This window comes from Oncorhynchus keta, chromosome 29, assembly GCF_023373465.1.
Source record: "Oncorhynchus keta strain PuntledgeMale-10-30-2019 chromosome 29, Oket_V2, whole genome shotgun sequence".
In the NCBI taxonomy this organism is placed as follows: Eukaryota; Metazoa; Chordata; class Actinopteri; order Salmoniformes; family Salmonidae; genus Oncorhynchus; species Oncorhynchus keta.
In genome coordinates, this window is record NC_068449.1 from 12,095,469 (window position 1) to 12,101,780 (window position 6,312).

A 6,312-nucleotide genomic window follows, 5' to 3' on the forward strand; every position below is an offset into this window, starting at 1 on the left:
AAGAGAGGCAACGTAAAGTCTTTCTTGGCTGGGGTCCATAGACTGCCCTTAGAGAGTGAAAAACAGACTTGAATAGCTTGAGGGAAGTAGTGCCAGAGACTGACTGGGCCTGCTGCTGTAGACTGGTGGGGTGGGGAAGACATGGTTGCTCAGCAACTCGGTTGCATTTTTCTCAGAATGTCCTGAGACTCTTTTGTCTCACCTGTTGCGCTCACAGGTTTGTTTTGAGCCACTATTTCCATGGCAAGTCATTATTTGCTAAAAAAACACATTCCGGTTCAGTTTGAACAATACCGTATGTACAGTATTTGAGTTATTAATGATTACATCCTGTGTAACCCTGTCAGTCATTTCATTAATATCTTGAGTTTGTGTTTTAATTTCAGCTCTTTGGAACATATCTCAAAGAGCCAATGACGTTGAACAATGTCTTTTCAAGAACATGTGTTTGTTTTGCTACCAGGGGTTTGTAACCCTGGACCGCTCTACTGTGGGAATACCAAGTGAAAGCATGACTGTCTGATGTTTCTTTGTTTGGTCAAGACAGTGAGAACTCAAATGCAGGCCAACACCTCTCGTTTCATCAGTGATGGTTCTGTTTTAGTCTGCGTGTTTGTGCAAAATTGATTGGGATATTTATAGGGAGTCCATTGAAGTAAACATCCCGTATCAGTTATATATTGCTGTTCAGTCTATCCTAATGTGTTGACTCATATTGAGGACTATTGACTCTGTGACAGGTCTTCATTAATGATTGGATGGTTCTTAGGCGTTTGTTCAGAGCTCTCAAAATAGCATCATAGTAGGAGAACATTCCCGATCACAAGTCATGATTAACAACACTCGTTGAAATACTTCTGAGTCACTAATAAAGTAATCTGGAAAGAATGGTATTATTGCTAGAGATATATAGACTATACAGTATACAATTAAGCAATAAGATCTGAGGGGATGAGGTATGTGGCCAATATACCACGGCTAAGGTTGTTCTTACGCACGACGCAACACGGAATGCCTGGATACAGCCCTTAGCCTTGGTATATTGGCAATCTTCCATAAACCCCGGAGAGCCTTATTGTTATTATAACTGGTTAGCAATGTAATTAGAGCAGTACAAATACATGTAAATCTTGCTGTGGCAAAAATAAAAAGTTTTATACTTGCCAGCAAAGCCACCACAGAACACAACACTAAACAACACATTAATTGCACTATAACGGTGACAAACGGTGCCCACAAACTGTTAAGACCTACATAAAGCTGTCCCAACAGTAGAGTCCCAACAGCAGAATCCCAACACTTTACCACTGTTACACCTGGCTATCAGCAGAACCTTGTCTGGCAGCGAAACAGTTCATTCAGCCTCATTTGCTGCCTCTAAAAAACATTTGCTGATATGGCTGACTTTCTTAAACAAATGTGGTTTCTACTGACAATTGAGATGTAAAAACTATGGCATAAGGGGACGACAAGCGGATAAGAGGCCATCCGTAATTTCTATTAAGAAATGAATGAGCAAGCTAGGACGGACGTAGTCAATATAACTATTTGTTCAGCACTTTTGAAATGTGCAGCGACAGAATTCAGAACATGGGCCGTTCTCACAGTATTCTCCCTGGACACCAAGTCAGAACCGTAGGATAAATGCAGGGGGTATATAAGCAGACAATGAAAGCTCTTACAATATTCAATGATTACATTTCTCTAAAACAGGCTACAAACAACATGTGAACCACCAAGTCAGAACAGTAGGCTAAATTAAGAGGGGAATAATATACCTTTTTTTTGTACATTGTTTGCAAACTCTGCCCCACCTTCCCTGAATGACGGGTCACCACTGACTGTACCCATACTTCGAGATATAGATCAGCCCCCCGCATTTCAACAAGTCCTTATGATTCAGCATGGTCTTGATAGATTGCATGAGTGAGTACCTCACCCCACTTATGAGGCCAACTCACCCTCCCCTTGAGTACCATGAAATGTTTCCCACAGATGTATAATGATTATTTTGTTGCTGGTCATTTGACCTACACAAAAAAACATTTACACAGAATCGTCAAACGAACCTCATTTGAGATACATTCCAAACCTCTTTGTCATGGGAAAGCCCCAGCTTTTCCCACTCACTGTTTGCATGTTTCCTTGAGGATATTTTGGTATTTTTCATTAGTCGATTGTTGATACAGTTCCAAAATGTTTTGCAGTTCCGTTTGGAAGTTTTGGGACTTACAAGAAGCAAAGTCTCACCGGCCACATCATCATGTGATTCATTTTGCGTCATCACGATGATGTGGCCAGTGACACTTTGCTTCTTGAGGCTGTGTCTGAACCTCTGAGGCTTACTTGGCCCTCCACCTGACCCATATTCCCAAGAATCTCTGAGCCTATCACAAAGACCTATATGTGTCCATACACAACACAGTGAGGGCAGTGCTTCATTTGTAAACCAGGAGGTGCCATGATAAAAGCTGAGTGTGAGAATTTAGCCTTTTATAAATGCATTTCATGCAATTCTACGTCATTTTACATGACTGGAGACTTTGGCAGAATCTTTTATAATTTGTGAACAAGTCTTATAAATTGATATATTCTTTCTACAGCTTATTAGCGTACACCTAATATGTTCCCCTTGTTGATGATGGTCATTATACATTGAGGTTGAACCAAAAGATTACAGGTAACAAATATGAAATGAAATACGACACAATTATGTGAAATTTAATTAAACAATAATGTGTATAATGTATAATATTAAATTATGTTTCTATATGATAACAATAGCATAATATATTTAATATGCCATAAACTATTGTTTTCTTTAACAAATTAATTTGAATTAACTTAATCATTATGACAAACCCCTCACTATTGTCATTGGTTGCACTAATTGCACTGTTTGTCTACATAACCTGGTTAAAGTATTCATGACTTTACCCTGAGGAAGGCACAGTGATGCCGAAATGTTGGTAAATACCCATTAAATTGCTGGCAGTTTATATTTGGAGTGTGCAACTTTCTATATATATATATATATATTTATAGTTTATTCGCCGTTAGTCAGCAGCTCCACACAAACTATTTTTTCTGGGTGTGCACCAGCTCATGTTTTTTAATCTAGAATCTTTTATAATACCACACAAATTATCGAAATGACAGGATCATTTGACATTGACAAACTGAGAATCTGAAATCAATAAAAATGACCTTATCTTCAATCCATCAATAGGCTAGGTGTATGGAGACACATATTGAGGTCTACAATAAGAAGAGGAAATTCTAGTACTAAAAATGCTTTCCAGTTTCACTGACTCACCTAATGATGTGCAGCTCACGCTCTGGTGATGGCCAATATGCTCGTGCTAGTGCGCTTTCATTTTGTAAAACAATATTTGGGAAGTTGATCAAATATTTTGGTAGCCTGCAATAGACAATCTTCTCTCTTCAACAGGAGCCATTTGCTTTCCAACCTGTGTTTCCCAAGATTGCATTTGAAATACTGTTTTGTCTGCATGTTGTTTGTTGACTGACAGATGTACCGCATGTTCCCGAAGGTAGGCTAGGCCTTGTAATTGGACTAAACTCCACAGTCAGGATATGTTTTTAAAAAAAGCTATTGATCCTCTCTGGCTAAATTACAGGCTTTCTCAGGGTGTAGTAGGCTATTATGAATTATTTCATTTCTTTCTGAACAGATGTATTTAAATCTATCAGGAGTGCTGCAACACTAGAGAGATGAGAGTTACAGGCTCGTGTCTATCAGAGTAGAGAGATGAGAGTTACAGGCTCGTGTCTATCAGAGTAGAGAGATGAGAGTTACAGGCTCGTGTCTATCAGAGTAGAGAGATGAGAGTTACAGGCTTGTGTCTATCAGAGTAGAGAGATGAGAGTTACAGGCTCATGTCTATCAGAGTAGAGAGATGAGAGTTACAGGCTCGTGTCTATCAGAGTAGAGAGATGAGATTTACAGGCTCGTGTCTATCAGAGTAGAGAGATGAGATTTACAGGCTCGTGTCTATCAGAGTAGAGAGATGAGAGTTACAGGCTCGTGTCTATCAGAGTAGAGAGATGAGAGTTACAGGCTTGTGTCTATCAGAGTAGAGAGATGAGAGTTACAGGCTCATGTCTATCAGAGTAGAGAGATGAGAGTTACAGGCTCGTGTCTATCAGAGTAGAGAGATGAGATTTACAGGCTCGTGTCTATCAGAGTAGAGAGATGAGATTTACAGGCTCTTGTCTATCAGAGTAGAGAGATGAGAGTTACAGGCTCGTGTCTATCAGAGCAGAGAGATGAGAGTTACAGGCTCGTGTCTATCAGAGTAGAGAGATGAGAGTTACAGGCTCGTGTCTATCAGAGCAGAGAGATCGGAAAAGAAAGTACATTTCATTCTAGTTCTGTGAGAGATACAGGCGGACTTCTCACACAGCCACACATTGGTCTCAAACATAGTTTACAATGTTGCGCAAACCATAAACCATAACCAAAAACTACTTTTTCACATTACGTTTTCTTTGGGGGGCAGGAGTATTAACGAAGATGCAACTCAAATGAACTTTGATCACTTTTATTATAAATTTTAAGGAAAAAAATCATACCACGAGAGGTACTGGATCCGGTCAAATAGGTTCCTGAACATAACAGTCCAAAGTTGAGAGGTGCTGGATCCTGTTCCGGTCCGGCTCAAATTACGCACTGAGGGGAGGCATTATTGGACTTAAGTGAAAGTGCACTTGGCCAAAGAGGGAACTTCACAGAGTGGGATCTGGAAAAGGCATCCATGTAAATTTGCTTAGTGGTCACAGTTGGACTATAACATGGATAGATTATTAGAGTGCACAATTAGATTCCCTTTGCTGCATAGCACCCATCTTTTCCAGTTGTTATTGAGATTGTAGGACCAAGTAGAGTACAGTGCATTCAGAAAGTATTCAGACCCCTTGACTTTTTCCACGTTTTGTTATGTTACAGCCTTATTCTAAAATGGATTAAAAGGATTAAAAATAAACAACTGAAATATCACATTTACATTCAGTATTCAGACCCTTTACTCAGTACTTTGTTGAAGCACCGTTGGCAGCGATTACAGGCTCGAGTCTTCTTGGGTATGACGCTACAAGCTTGGCACACCTGTATTTGGGGAGTTTCTCCAATTCTTCTCTGCAGATCCTCTCAAGCTCTGTCAGATTGGATGGGGAGCTTCGCTGCACAGCTATTTTCAAGTCTCTCCAGAGATATTCGATCGGGTTGAAGTCCAGGCTCTGGCTGGGTCACTTAAGGACATTCAGAGACATTTCTCCTGAAGCCACACCTGTGTTGTCTTGGCTGTGTGCTTAGGGTCGTTGTCCTGTTGCCCCAGTCTGATGTCCTGAGCGCTCTGGAGCAAGTTTTCATCAAGGATCTCTCTGTACTTTGCTCCGTTCATCAACTCTGGAGAGTGACCATCAGAGTGACCATTGGGTTCTTGGCCAAGGGCCTTCTCCCTGACCAAGGCCCTTCTCCCACGATTGCTCAGTTTGGCAAGGCAGCCAGCTTTAGGAAGAGTCTTGGTGGTTCCAAACCACTTCCTTTTCAAAATGATGGAGGCCACTGTGTTCTTGGGGACCGTCAATTCTGCAGAAATGTTTTGGTACCCTTCCCCAGTTCTGTGCCTCGACACAATCATGTCTCGGAGCTCTACGGACAATTCTTTCGACCTCAAGGCTTGGTTTTTGCCCTGACTTGCACTGTCAACCGTGGGACCTTATATAGACAGGTGTGTGCCTTTCCAAATCATGTCCAATCAATTGAATTTACCACAGATGGACTCAATCAAGTTGTAGAAACATCTCGAGGAGGATCAATGGAAACAGGATGCACCTGAGCCTAATTTTGAGTCTCATAGCAAAGGGTCTGAATACTTATGTAATATATATATATATATATATATATATATATATATATATATATATTTATAAGTTTGAATAAATTCAAAAAATCTGTTTTCGCTTCATCATTATGGGTTATTGTGTGTAGATTGATGAGGGAAATGCTTTATTTAATCAATTTTAGAATAAGGCTGAAATGTAACAAAATGTGGGAAAAGTCAAGGGGTCTGAATACTTCCGAAGGCACCGTAGATATCAACATCTCTTCAACCTTCCACTGACGGTTCAGTTACTTTTTTGCAACTGCAGATAAAGCTTAAGTGTTTATAGGGAGACATAAGCAGCACAGATGGATGGTAGACACTACTATCTTGTTGTATTGATCCTGGTGCCAGAATCCCCTATTTTCAAAGGCCACAAACAATAAAACAGGCACTGATCCCAATA